This window comes from Somniosus microcephalus, unplaced genomic scaffold (genome assembly GCF_052327205.1).
Source record: "Somniosus microcephalus isolate GS21.2 unplaced genomic scaffold, FLI_Smic_1.0 scaffold2, whole genome shotgun sequence".
Taxonomy (NCBI): domain Eukaryota; kingdom Metazoa; phylum Chordata; class Chondrichthyes; order Squaliformes; family Somniosidae; genus Somniosus; species Somniosus microcephalus.
The window spans coordinates 3,752,240-3,766,948 of record NW_028225189.1 but is presented as its reverse complement, the minus strand read 5'-3'; the positions used below and the strand labels follow the sequence as shown (position 1 = coordinate 3,766,948).

The 14,709-nt window shown below is 48.2% G+C and overlaps 1 pseudogene; it reads left to right on the top strand.

Annotated features, from left to right (window-relative positions):
* Nucleotides 1-3,707: 3,707 nt before the first annotated feature.
* Nucleotides 3,708-14,709, top strand: part of LOC147084109 (uncharacterized) — a 36,431-nt pseudogene continuing 25,429 nt past the window's right edge.

Here is a 14,709-nt window from a genome sequence, read left to right as displayed (position 1 = left end):
AGACTCACCACCCCCTTCTCAACGGGAAACTGGGGATTGGCAATATTTGCTGCTCTTGTGAGCTATGCCCACATCCCAAGAATGAATTAAAACAAATCTGTAGATGTAAACTGGATTAAAAGCCTGTAAAGAAATACTTGTTCCTAAAACAATACTCTTTTACATTGTACGGACAGTGTCTGTGTAACAACCTAATCTCCCCTAGAATCCACCTCCTTTGACAGTCTCACATTGGAAATTGTTGGATCCTCCTGGGCTCCGAAGTACTGGGGGTTAAACCCAGCAGCTTCTCCTCCATCTCCGCTCCAGCTCAAACTGAAACATAGAAACATAGAAGATAGGAGCAGGAGTAGGCCATTCGGCCCCTTGAGCCTGCTCCACCATTCAATGCGATCATGGCTGATCATCAAAATTCAGTACCTGGTCCCTGCTTTCTCCCCATACCCCTTGATCCCTTTAGCCTTAAGAAATATATCCAACTCCTTCTTGACTATATTTAATGTATTGGCCTCTACTGCCTTCTGTGGTAGAGAATGCCACAGGTTCATCACTCTCTGGGTGAAGAAATTCCTCCTCATTTCTGTCCTAAATGGCCTACCCCTTATCCTTAGACTGTGACCCCTGGTTCTGGACTCCCCGACCATCGGGAACATCCTTCCTGCATCTAGTCTGTCCAGTCCTGTCAGAATTTTATAAGTTTCAATGAGATCCCCTCTCATTCTTCTAAACTCCAGCGAGTACAAGCCCAATCGTCCCAATCTCTCCTCATATGCCATTCCTGCCATCCCAGGTATCAGCCTGGTGAATCTTTGCTGAACTCCTTCCACGGCAAGAACATCCTTCCTCAGATAAGGCGACCAAAACTGCACACAATACTCAAGATGTGGTCTTACCAAGGCCCTGTACAACTACAGCAAGACATCCTTGTTCCTGTACTCAAACCCTCTCGCTATGAAGGCCAACATACCATTTGCCTTCTTAACCACCTACTGCACCTGCATGCTTACCTTCAGCGACTGGTGCACAAGGACACCCAGGTCTCGTTGCACTTCCCCCTTCTCCCAATCTATTGCCATTCAGATAATAATCTGCCTTCCTGTTTCGGCCACCAAATTGGATAACCTCACATCTATCCACGTTATATTGCATCTGCCATGCTTCTGCCCAATCACCCAACCTGTCCTGTAGTTTCCTGTAGTTTCTCGGCATCCTCCTCACAGCACACACGCCCACCCAGCTTTGTGTCATCTGCAAATTTGGAGATATTACATCTAGTTCACTTGTCGAGATCATAAATATATATTGTGAATAGCTGGGGTCCAAGGGCCAATCCCTGCGGTACCCCACTAGTCACTGCCTGCCGCTCGGAAAAAGACCCGTTTATTCCAACTCTGCTTTCTGTCTGCCAACCAGTTCCCTATCCAAGTCAATACCATGCCCCCAATCCCATGTGCCTTAACTTTACACACTAATCTCTCATGCGGGACCTTATCGAAAGCCTTCTGAAAGTCCAAATACACAACACCCACTGGTTCTCCCTTATCTATTTTACTAGTTACATCCTCAACAATGGAGCAACAAAAAGACCTACACAGGCGGCCAGGGACCTACCTTCCGTCAGCCTGAAATAAAACTCTTCCCGACAGTCGCTGACTAATGGCGGCCGCAGCACCCACAATTCCCCGCGCCCCAGATACCGCTCTATCCAACGCGCTGATTTCCCCGCTGAGAGTGCGCATGCTCCCCGGAGCCACGGGCCATTCTGGGAGCCTGGCTCCTGTCCTTTTCCCGATTCGGACTCGGTGGAACCGGCTGAAGAAACCGGGAAGCGACGGCTCGGATGGGGGAGGCGCTGCACCCGGGGTTTCCTGGTGCCGGGGCTCTATCCGCACGTCCACTGGGCCTGCACGCTCTGATTCTGATTGAGTTTTTTGATGAGGTAACAGAGGGGGTTGATGAGGGCAATGCGGTTAACATGGTGCACATGGATTTCCAAAAGGCGTTCGACAAGTGCCACATAATAGGCTTACCAGCAAAGTTGAAGCCCATGGAGTAAAAGGGACAGTGGCAGCATGGATACAAAATTGGCAAAGTGACAGGAAACAGAGAGTAGTGGTGAATGGTTGTTTTTCGGACTGGAGGAAGGTATACAGTGGTGTTCCCCAGGGGTCGGTACTAGGACCACTGCTTTACTTGATATATATTAATAAAATTAGACTTGAGTGTACAGGGCACAATTTCAAAATTTGCAGATGACAGAAAACTTGGAAGTAAATTGAACAGTGAGGAGGATAGTGATAGACTTCAAGAAGACATAGACAGGCTGGTGGAATGGGCGGACACATGGGAGATGAAATTTAATGCAGAAAAGTGCGAAGTGATACATTTTGGCAGAAAGAATGAGGAGAGGCAATATAAACTAAAGGGTACAATTCTAAAGTGGGTGCAGGAACAGAGAGACCTGGGGGTATGTGTGCACAAATCATTGAAGGTGGCAGGGCAGGTTGAGAAAGTGGTTAAAAAAGCTTACGGGATCCTGGGCTTTATAAATAGAGGCAGAGTCCAAAAGCAAGGAGGTTATGATGAACCTGTATAAAACACTAGTTCAGCCTCAACTGGAGTATTGTGTCCAATTCTGGGCTCCGCACTTTAGGAAGGATGTGAAGGCCTTAGAGATGGTGCAGAAAAGATTTACAAGAATGGTTCCAGGGATGAGGGACTTCAGTTACGTGGATAGACTCGAGAAGCTGGGGTGGTTCTCCTTACAGCAGAGAAGGTAGAGAGGAGATTTGATAGAGGTGTTCAAAATCAAGATGGGTCTGGACAGAGTAGAAACTGTTCCCATTGGTGGAAGGGTCGAGAACCAGAGGACACAGATTTAAGGGGATTGGCAGAAAAACCAAAGGCGACATGAGGAAAAACATTTTTACGCAGCGAGTGGTTAGGATCTGGAATGCACGGCCTGAAAGGGTGGTGGAGGCAGATTCAATCACCGCTTTCAAAAGGGAATTGGATAAGTACCTGAATGAAAAAGAATTGCAGGGCTACGGGGAAAGGGCGGGGAGTGGGACTAGCTGAAGTGGTCTTGCAGAGAGCCGGCACGGGCTTGACGGGCTGAATGGCCTCCTTCTGTGCTGTAACCATTCTATGATTCTATAAAATATTACAAAGTTTGTTCCACAGAAGCACGAGGTTTATCTGCTTTTATTGATGAATTTTAAAAGTCTCTATTAAAACCTGAGCCCGTGTGTTGTGAGCCAAAGAGCCTTGTGTCCAATGAGGGGAATAAAGGCCCACAGCCTCCCCCGGCCCCGGGCCCTGAACAAGGGACTGGAGAAACTCGCTGTCCTGTGGATCAGACAATCAGCCGGCGCAAGTCCCGCCCCTCAGGCTCCCCGATTGGTTGGAGGACCCGCCGCCGGCTCGATCCTCCAGCCCCACCCCGCTCGCTCCCTATTGGTCGGAAGCTCCCGTCAATCAGGCCCTGAGCTGGGTCACGTGTCCCCGAGGAGATCACGTGCGCCGTCCAACTGACGCCGCTTGGTCCGGGGCCTCGCCAACTCTCAGGTTTTTCTATTTCTCTTTGTTCTCTCCCGATCCACCCCTCCCCCCGACCCCGCACGAATCTCCACCCAATCGGACCGGAGAAAACTCACTTTGCGTCACCGATCGCGACTCTGGACCCGACACCAAGGACTTTCCCCGGAATGTCCCGCGCCGACTCCGTCCGGCAGGATCCAAGTGCGCAGGCGCAGCTCTGAATGGGGGAGGGGGCTGGTCTCCTCTGGGCATGCGCGGTTGTTGCCCTTGGTGACCGGGAGGGGTCACTGTGCCGGACTCGGTCCAAACCGCCGCTCCCTGTGCGCATGAGCGGACTCTCGGCTGTCAATCAACCATCAGCCAGTAGAGGTCGCTGGTGAGACCAGTGAAGAAAGAAACACTTGCATTTCTATAGCGCCTTTCAACACCACCGGACGTCCCAAAGTGCTTTACAGCCAATGAAGTACTTTTGAAGTGTAGTCACTGTTGTAATGTAAGAAATGCGGCAGTCAAATAGCGCACAGCAAGCTCCCACAAACAGCAATGTGATAATGACCAGATAATCTATCTTTTTGTTAACTCTGTTTCTCTCTCTACGGATGTTGCCTGGCCTGCTGAATGTTTCCAGCATTTCCTGTTGTTATTTCAGATTTCCAGCATCCGCAGTATTTTGCTATTATCCTTTTGTTCCATTGATTGAGGGATAAACATTGGCTCGGACACCGGGGATATTTCCCCTGCTCTTTCCCGCATTACAACAGTGATTACACCTCAAACGTACTTCATTGGCTGTAAAGCACTTCAAGACGTCTGCTGGTCATGAAAGCACGATATAAATACAAGTCTTTCTTTCTCAAAATAGTGCCATGGGATCTTTTACATCCACCTGAGAGAGCAGACAGGGGCTCAGTTTAATGTCTCATCCGAAAGACGTCACCTCTGACAGTGCCTCAGTACTGCACTGGAGTGTCAGCCTGGATTTTTGTGCTCAAGTCTCTGGAGTGGGACTTGAACCCACAACCTTATGCCTCAGAGGCAAGAGTGCTACCATAGAGTCATAGATTTATACAGCACAGAAAGGGGCCCTTCGGCCCATCGTGCCCACGCCTGCCATCAAGCCCTGTCTAATCTAATCCCATTTTCCAGCACTTGGTCCGTAGCCTTGTATGCTATGGCGTTTCAAGTGCTCATCTAAATGCTTCTTGAATGTTGTGAGGGTTCCTGCCTCTACCACCCTTTCAGGCAGTGAGTTCCAGATTCCAACCACCCTCTGGGTGAAAAAGTTTTTCCTCAAATCCCCTCTAAACCTCCTGCCCCTTACCTTGAATCTATGCCCCCTTGTTATTGACCCCTCTACTAAAGGGGAAAAGTTCCTTTCTATCTACCCTATCTATGCCCCTCATAATTTTGTACACCTCAATCAGGTCCCCCCTCAGCCTTCCCTGCTCTAAGGAAAACAACCCCAGCCTGTCCAGTCTCTCTTCATAGCTGAAGCGCTCCAGCCCAGGTAACACCCTGGTGAATCTCCTCTGCACCCTCTCCAATGCAATCACATTCTTCCTATAGTGTGGCGACCAGAACTGCAAACAGTATTCCAGCTGTGGCCTAACTAGCGTTTTGTACAGCTCCATCATAACCTCCCTGCTCTTATATTCTATGCCTCGGCTAATGAAGGCAAGTATCCTATATGCCTTCTTAACCACCCTATCTAGCTGTCCTGCTGCTCTCAGGGATCTGTGTACATGCACACCAAGGTCCCGCTGATCCTCTGTCCTTCCTAGGGTCCTACCATTCATTGTGTATTCCCTTGTTAGTCCTCCCAAAATGCATCACCTCACACTTTTCAGGGTTAAATTCCATTTGCCACTGTGCTGCCCATCTAACCAACCCGTCTATATTCTCCTGTAGCCTGAGGCTTCCCTCCTCGCTATTTACCACTCCACCAATTTTCGTGTCATCAGCGAACTTACTGATCATACCTCCTACATTCATATCTAAATCATTAATGTACACTACAAGCAGCAAAGGACCCAGCACCGATCCCTGTGGTACACCACTGGACACAGGCTTCCAGTCACAAAAACAACCTTCGACCATCACCCTCTGCCTCCTGCCACTAAGCCAATTTTGGATCCAATGTGTCAAATTGCCCTGGATCCCATGGGCTCTTACCTTCTTGACCAGTCTCCCATGTGGGACTTTGTCAAAAGCCTTACTGAAGTCCATGTACACTACTTCAACTGCACTACCCTCATCCACACACCTAGTCACCCCCTCTCAAAATTCAATCAAATTGGTTAGACATGATCTCCCCCTGACAAAGCCATGCTGACTATCTTGATTAATCCTTGCCTCTCCAAGTGGAGACTAATTCTGTCCCTCAGAATTTTTTCCAATAATTTCCCTACCACTGATGTTAGGCTCACTGGCCTGTAATGCCCTGGTTTATCCCTACTACTACCCTTCTTGAATAATGGTACTACGTTAGCTGTCCTCGTCCTCTGGCACCTCCCCTGTGGCCAGAGAGGTTCTGAAAATTTGTGTCAGAGCCCCTGCAATCTCCTCCCTTGCCTCTCACAGCAGCCTGGGATACATCTCATCTGGGCCTGGGGGTTTATCCACTTTTAAGCCCGCTAAAACCACGAGTACCTCCTCCCTCTCAATACTAATTTGTTCAAGTATATCACAATCCCCCTGCCTGATTTCTATGCCTGCATCGTCCTTCTCCATAGTGAACACAGATGCAAAATATTAATTTAAAACCTCACCTACATCTTCTGGCTCTACACACAGATTGCCACTTTGGTCCCTAATGGGCTCTACTCTTTCCCTGGTTTTCCTCTTGCCTTTAATATACTAATAAAACACCGTGGGATTTTCCTTTATTTTGCCTGCCAGTGTTTTTTCATGACCCCTCTTCGTTCTCCTAATTTCTTTTTTAAGTACCCCCCTGCACTTTCTATACTCCTCTAGGGCTTCCACTGTTTTTAGTCCTTTGTATCTGCCAAAAGCCTCCCTTTTTTTCCTAAACCATTCTTGTATGTCCCTTGACATCCAGGGTTCCCTGGGCTTGTTGGTCCCACCCTTGACCTTTACAGGAACATGGTGGCGTTGTACTCTCTCTATTTCATTTCTGAAAGACTCCCACTGCTCTGATGTGGATTTTCCTACAAGTAGCTGATCCCAGTCCACTTTGGCCAGATCCTGCCTTATCATATTAAAATCGGCCTTCCCCCAATTTAGAACCTTTATTTCCGGTCCATCTTTGTCCTTTTGCATAACTACTTTAAATCTCACCAAATTATGGTCACTGTCACCGAATTATGGTCACTGTCACCAAAATGCTCTCCTACTAACCTTTCTACCACTTGCCCTGCTATATTCCCTCGAATTAGGTCCAGTACCGCCCCCTCTCTTGTAGGACTTTCTACATGTTGGCTGAAAAAGCTCTCCTGGATGCACTTTAAGAATTCCACACCCTCTAAGCCTTTCACACCCTGACTATCCCAGTTAATATTGGGGAAGTTGAAATCCCCAACAGTTATTACCTTATTATTTCTGCACTTCTCTGAGATTAGCCTACATATCTGTTCCTCTATCTCCCCCTTACTGTTTGGGGGCCTATAGTACACTCCCAGCAAAGTGCTTGCCCCCTTTTTGTTTTTAAGTTCTATCCATATGGCCTCATTAGAGGAACCTGCTAAGGTATCATCCCTTCTTACAGCAGAAATTGACTCGATTAATATTACTCACCTGATTTTTGGTCAACTCTTGGAGTATTCACGTTTAATAAATCTCCGGGAGAAGGAGTCGCTTCACTTGTACTGGTTACATAAGAACATAAAAAATAGGAGCAGGAGTAGGCCAATTGGCCCCTCGAGCCTGCTCCGCCATTCAATAAGATCATGGCTGATCTGATCCGAACCTCAAATCTACTTTCACTCTCCGTCCCACCCGAACCCATGTGATCTCCCGGGAGAGGCGAAAAACCAGTTGAAAAACCCAATGACCAATTTGGGAGAAAAAATCTGAGAAATTCCTCTCTGACCCTTCTAGGCGATCGAAACTCATCCAGGAGATCACTCTGTCCCTGTATTTCCTGCAGTACTTACATTCTGTAAAAGGTGATCTCCACCCCAGCCAGGAACAGGCCCAATTTACTCTTGAAGGACTCCTAGCTGGCAGCCTGTTCCCGAGGTCTCCAATAATCCCTGTGAATAGAACCATCTCCTGAAATCTAACACAGAATTAGAACACAAGAAGTAGGAGCAGGACCAGGCTACACGGCCCCTGGGCCCACTCCGCCACCCAGAGGGCCATGACCGATCCGAACCTAGCCTCATGTCTGATATCCTGCCCGCTCCCCGTAACCCCTAATTCCCTTTACTTCTAGGAAACTGCCGATTTCCGTTTTAAATTTATTTAATGATGTAGCTTCCACAGATTGAAAACTGCTAATGTAACACCCTTATTTAAAAAGGGTAGTAGGCAGAAGGCTGGAAACTAGAGACCTGTTAGCCTAACATCTGTGGTTGGTAAAATGTTAGAGTCCATTATTAAGGAGACAGTAACGGGACATTTGGATAAACATAATTTAATAGGACAAAGTCAGCATGGTTTTATGAAGGGGAAGTCATGTTTGACAAATTTGCTTGAGTTCTTTGAGGAAGTAACATACAGGGTGGATAAAGGAGAACCAGTGGACGTAGTGCATTTAGACTTCCAAAAGGCATTTGACAAGGTGCCACACAAAAGATTATTGCTTAAGATAAAAAATCACGGGATTGGGGGTAATATTCTGGCGTGGGTGGAGAATTGGCTCTCTAACAGAAAGCAGGGAGTTGGGATAAATGGTTCATTCTCAGACTGGCAATCAGTAACTAGTGGTGTTCTGCAGGGGTCAGTGCTGGGTCCCCAACTCTTTTCAATCTATATTAACGATTTGGAGGAGGGGACCGAGTGTAACATATCAAAGTTTGCAGATGATACAAAGATGGGAGGGAAAGTAGTGAGTGAGGAGGACATAAAAAACTTGCAAAGGGACATAGACAGGCTAAGTAAGTGGGCAGAGATTTGGCAGATGGAATACAATACTGGAACGTGTGAGGTTATGCACTTTGGCAGGAAAAATCATAGAGCAAGTTATTATCTTAATGGCAAGAAACTGGAAAGTACTGAAGTACAAAGGGATCTGGGGGTCCTGGTGCACGAAACTCAAAAGGTTAGTATGCAGGTGCAGCAAGTGATCAAGAAGGCCAATGGAATGTTGGCTTTTATTGTTAGGGGGATAGAATATAAAAACAGGGAGGTATTGCTGCAGTTATACAAGGTATTGGTGAGACCGCACCTGGAATACTGCATACAGTTTTGGTGTCCATACTTAAGAAAAGACATACTTGCTCTCGAGTCAGTACAAAGAAGGTTCACTCGGTTAATCCCGGGGATGAGGGGGTGGTCATATGAGGAGAGGTTGAGTCGATTGGGACTCCTCATTGGAGTTCAGAAGAATGAGAGGTGATCTTATTGAAACATATAAGATTGTGAAGGGGCTTGATCGGGTGGATGCGGTGAGGATGTTCCCAATGATGGGTGAAACTACAACTAGGAGGCATAATCTTAAAATAAGGGGCTGCTCTTTCAAAACTGAAATGAGGAGAAACTTCTTCACTCAGAGGGTGGTAGGTTTGTGGAATTTGCTGCCCCAGAAAGCTGTGGAAGCTACATCATTAAATAAATTTTAAAACAGAAATAGATAGTTTCCTAGAAGTAAGGCGGGGACGGGATACTGAATTAAAGGATCAGCCATGATCTCATTAAATGGCGGAGCAGGCACGAAGGGCCGAATGGCCTACTCCTGCTCCTATCTTCTATGTATCTATGTATCTATGTAAAGGGAATTAAGGGTTACGGGGAGCGGGCAGGAAATTGGACATGAGTCTAGGTTCGGAATGGTCATGGCCCTGTGGGTAGTGGAGCGGGCCCAAGGGCCGTGTAGCCTGGTTCTGCTCCTACTTCTTGTGTTCTAATTCGGTGTTAGATTTCAGGAGATGGTTTTATTCCTGTTCCTGGCTGGGGTGGAGATCGCCTTTACAGAAGGTAAGTACTGTAGAAAATATAGGGACAGAGTGATCTCCTGGAAGAGTTTCGATCGCCTAGATGGGACAGAGAGGAATTTCCCAGATTTTTTCTCCCAAATTGGCCATTGGGTTTTTTATCTGGTTTTTCGCCTCTCCCGGGAGATCACATGGGTTCGGGTGGGATGGAGAGTGATAGAAGATTTGAGTTTAGGATCAGATCAGCCATGATCTTATTGAATGGTGGAGCAGGCTCGAGGGGCCGATTGGCCTACGCCTGCTCCTATTTCTTATGTTCTTATGTCCCCTTGTCCTCGGCTGCCCCACCGGCGGAAAAAGTTTCTCTCTATCTACTCTACCAATTCCTTTCAAAATCCTAAAATCCTCAATCACTCCTTAACCTTCTAGATTCCAGGGAACACAAGCCTAGTTTATGTAATCTCTCCCTCATAATCTAACCCTTGGAGCCTGGGAAACATTCTGGTCAATCTGTGCTGCACTCCTTCCAAGGCCAATACATCCTTTCTGAGGTGCGGTGCCCAGAACTGTACACAGTGCTCCAGGGAGTTCCTGGGAGTTAATGTGCGTAGGTCCCTGAAGGTGGCGGGACATATTGAGAGAGTGGTTAACAAAGCATATGGGATCTTGGGCTTCATAAATAGAGGTATTGAGTACAAAAGTAGAGAAGTTATGCTGAACCTTTATAAAGCGCTGGTTAGGCCACAACTGGAGTATTGCGTCCAGTTCTGGTCACCACACTTTAGGAAGGATGTGAAGGCCCTTGAGAGGGTGCAGAGGAGATTTACCAGAATGGTTCTGGGGATGGGGGATCTTATCTACAAGGACAGGTTGGAGAAGCTGGATTTGTTTTCATTAGAGCAAAGGAGGTTGAGGGGTGATTTGACAGAGGTGTACAAGATTATGACAGGTTTGGACAGGCTAGACGGGGAAAGGCTGTTCCCACTAGTTGATGGTACAAGGACTAGGGGACACAGAATTAATGTTTTGGGCAAGAGATACAGGGGGGATGTGAGGAAAAACTTTTTTACGCAGCGAGTGGTGAGGACCTGGAACTCACTGCCGACGGAAGTGGTGGAAGCGGAGACACTCAATGTTTTCAAGGGGAGACTGGATAGGCAGCTGAGGGAAATAAACTTGCAGGGCTACGGGGATAGAGCGGGGGAATGGGACTGACTGGATTGTATACAGAGAGCCAGCACGGACTCGATGGGCCGAATGGCCTCCTTCTGTGCCGTTATGACTCTCTGGGGTCTAACCAGGGCTTTGTATAGCTGGAGCTTATAAGGTGAAACTGTTTCCAGTGGCAGGAGGGTCGGTAACCAGAGGACACAGATATAAGGTCATTGACAAAAGAACCAGAGGCGAGGTGAGGAGAATTTTATTGACGCAGCGAGTTGTTGTGATCTGGAATGCGCTGCCTGAAAGGGCGGTGGAAGCAGAGTCAATAATAACGTTCAATGGGGAATTGGATAAATACTTGAAGGGGAAAAATTTTCAGGGCTATGGGGACAGAGCAGGGGGAGTGGGACTAAATGGAGAGCTCTTTCAAAGAGCCGGCACAGGCACAATGGGCTGAATGGCCTCCTTCTGTGCTGTATGATTCTAGGAGCCACTCCTAGAGTGGAGTGGTGCCCACAGGGATCGCTTGGCAGGAAATTGGGAGGAGGTGGTTCACACGCAGACAGCACCTGATTTCGAGACGCTGTCCTTTTAAAATAATCCCTCCACAGGCAAGGAGGGACTCGGACCTTTAATGAAAATCACATTGAAAAGGAGAGTCCCTGTCCCTTTAAGAGCCCTCCGCCCACCACTCCCGCCTTTTTCTTAAAGTCTTTGAAATTAATAATAAAAGTTCATGCAGAAAAAATGAGAGTGTGGGTCTGACTGTATTTTAGTGAGTATCTGTGTCTGTGTGTCTGTCTGACTGTATGTGTGTGTGTGTCTGTGTAGAACAGCATCATAGAATGATACAGCACAGGAGGCCGCCATTCGGCCCATCGTGCCTGTGCCGGCTCTTTGAAAGAGCGATCCAATTAATCCCACTCCCCATGCTCTTTCCCCAAAGCCCTGTAAATGTTTTCCCTTCAAGTATTTATCTCAATCTCTTTTGAATTATAATATCGAATCTGCTTCCACCGCCCTTTCAGGCAGCGCATTCCAGATCACAACAACTTGGTGTAAAAATCTGTTTCCTCATGTCACCTCTGGTTCTTTTGCCAATCGCCTTAAATCTGGTTTCTGTCCCTTCAGCCATTGGAAACGGTTTCTCCTTATTTACTCTCTCAAAATCCATCCTGATTTTGAACAACTCTATCAAATCTCCTCTTCATCTTCTTTGCTTAAGGAGAACAACCCCAGCTTCTCCCGTCTCTCCACGTAACTCAAGTCCCTCATCCCTGGTCCCATTCTCATAAATTTCTTCTGCACCCTCTCTAAGGCCTTGACATCCTTCCTAAAGTGTGGTGCCCAGCGGAAGCCTAGCCAGTGTTTTATAAAGGCTTAGCATAACCTGCTTGCTTTTGTACTCTATTCCTCTATTAATAAAGTCAAGGATCCTGTTTGCTTTATTAACAGCCTTCTCAACTTGTCCTGCCACCTTCTAAGATTTGTGTACATACACCCCGAGGCCTCTCTGTTCCTGCACCCTCTTTAAAACTGGACCATTTAGTTTATATTGCCTCTCCTCATTCTTCCTACCAAAATGAATCACTTCACACTTCTCTACATTAAATTTAATCTGCCACGTTTCTGCCCATTTCACCAGTCTGGCTACATCCTCCTGAAGTCTGTTACTATCCTCATTGTTTGCTACATTTGAGTTTCGTGTCGTCTGTAAATTTTGAAATTTTGCCCTGGATCCCCAAGTCCAGGTCATTGATATATATCAAAAAAAGCAGTGGTCCGAATCAATGTTCACGTTAAGTTGCGCGGCCACGCAGCGGTCTGGAGGTCCCGCGCAGCCGGCTCACCGCCCTATAAATGGAATAAACGCGCATGCGTGGAAATTTGAATGGGCCGTGCAGCCCGTTAAAGGGGCCACGCACCTCAAAGAAAAGAGGGAACATTGATCCTAATACCGACCCCTGGGGAACATCACTGTTTACCTCCCTCCAGTCTGAAAAGCAACCGTTCACCACTACTCTCTGCTTTCTGTCCCTTGGCAGAAAATTGGGAGGGGGCGAGAGCAAACAGCACCTGATTTCTCGCTAAACACTCAGGGGAGCAGGGGATTAGCCCCACTTTAAATGTCAGTCTCTTACATATACATTAATAAAAAGGGAGACGCTGTCCCTTTAAAAATCGGTCATCCACGGGGAGGCGGTCCCTTTAATGAAAATCTCATAGAAAAAGAGAGCGCCTGTCCCTTTAAGAGAACCCCCACCACTCCCATATTTCTCTTAAAGTGCTTGAAATTAATAATTAAAAATACAGAAAATTAATATTTAAAAAATTAATTCAGGGAGAAAAAATATTTTTACTCACATTTGCTCCACAGGGTTTCTTGTTTCTGTTTCATCAATTTAAAAACAAACTGCTTTTTTTATGATCAGCCATGATCGCATTGAATGGCGGAGCAGGCTCGAAGGGCCGAATGGCCAACTCCTGCTCCTATCTTCAATGTTTCTATGTTTAAAACAAGTATCTTCTGTAAAATAAAATTAGTTTGAGCTGTAAAATCGGAAAGGAACATTAAAAATAAACTTTCCCAGGATCACAGATTCTGACCAGGCCGCTTTACAAAATGGCGGCGGGCCGATCCCAGGTCCCGCCTCCTCCTTCGCCGCGATTGGTTGGAGGACCAAAGCCCCTCGGTCGGTGCTCCAGGCTCCGCCTCCCCTCGCTCATTGGTGGAGAGCTCAGTGTCTGTCAGTGCACACCAGCGCCGTCGTGACGTTGCAGGGTGGGCGGTTGGAGCAGGCGGGAAATTTAATTCATTTAAATTAAATCCCCCGTCAGCCTCCTCTGTCCCAATCAACCGGCGCAAGTCCCGCCCCTTGGGCTCCCCGATTGGTTGGAGGACCCGCCGCCGGCTCGCTCCTCCAGCCCCGCCCCGCTCGCTCCCTATTGGTCGGAAGCTCCCGTCAATCAGGCCCTGGGCCCGGGTCCTATCTTCTATGTACTTTCAGTGATGACTTTTATAAACTGGTTTTACAGGAAATTAGAAGAGGAGGGGAGAGATTTGAAGACACTCGGTCCCTTTGTGACTCTAAAGCTGCAGCTGACCCCACGCATGCGCCCCATGGCCCCGCCCTCTCCTGCTCCACAGGCGCCCAGCCCGCACCGCGCATGCTCAGCACACACCCTGGGCCCCTGTCAATCATCCTCCCCCTCTGAACAGGCCCCTCCCCCTACTCCGCATGCGCCGCCGGGCCCCGCTCCCGAAGTTGAGACGCTACCGCGCCTGCGCAGGGCCTCGCATTCTGGGTCGGCCCGGGCAACCGCGAGAGTCCGGATCACCGGCGGAAAGTGAGTTTTATCAGGTTTTTTTATATAGCGGAGAGAAGCGCGGGCGGGGAGATAAATAAAAAGAAAATACAAACCGCACCGTCCCGGCACGGAGCGGAGCGGATTGAGCGGCCGCAGCCCTTGTCTTCTGCAGGGAGCCGGACTGGGGCACGTCATCAACTCCGCGGCGGTGACTGACGGGAGCTCCGACCAATAGGGAGGGAGCGGGCGGAGCTTGGGGGACTGAGGTGGCGGCGGGTCCTCCAACCAATCGGGGTGTCCGAGGGGCAGGACTTCCGCCGCCTGCTTCTCCTGCTGCTGAGACAAGTGGAATGCAGCAGAGGGCGCTCTTCTGAGTTTGGGGCTCAGGCCTGTTAGTGGAGCAGTGCAGAGGGAACTTTACTCTGCACTGGGCTTTACTCCCTCAGCACTGCACTGGAGGGGCAGCACAGAGTTTTAGACTCCAGTCTCTGGAATGGGACTTCAACCCACAACCTTCTGACTCAGAGAAGAGAGTGCTGCCGCCTGAGGCACGGCTGACACTCTGTATCTAACCCGTGCTGCACCTGCCCTTGGAGTGTTTGATGGGACAGTGTAGAGGGGGCTTTACTCTGTATCTAACCCGTGC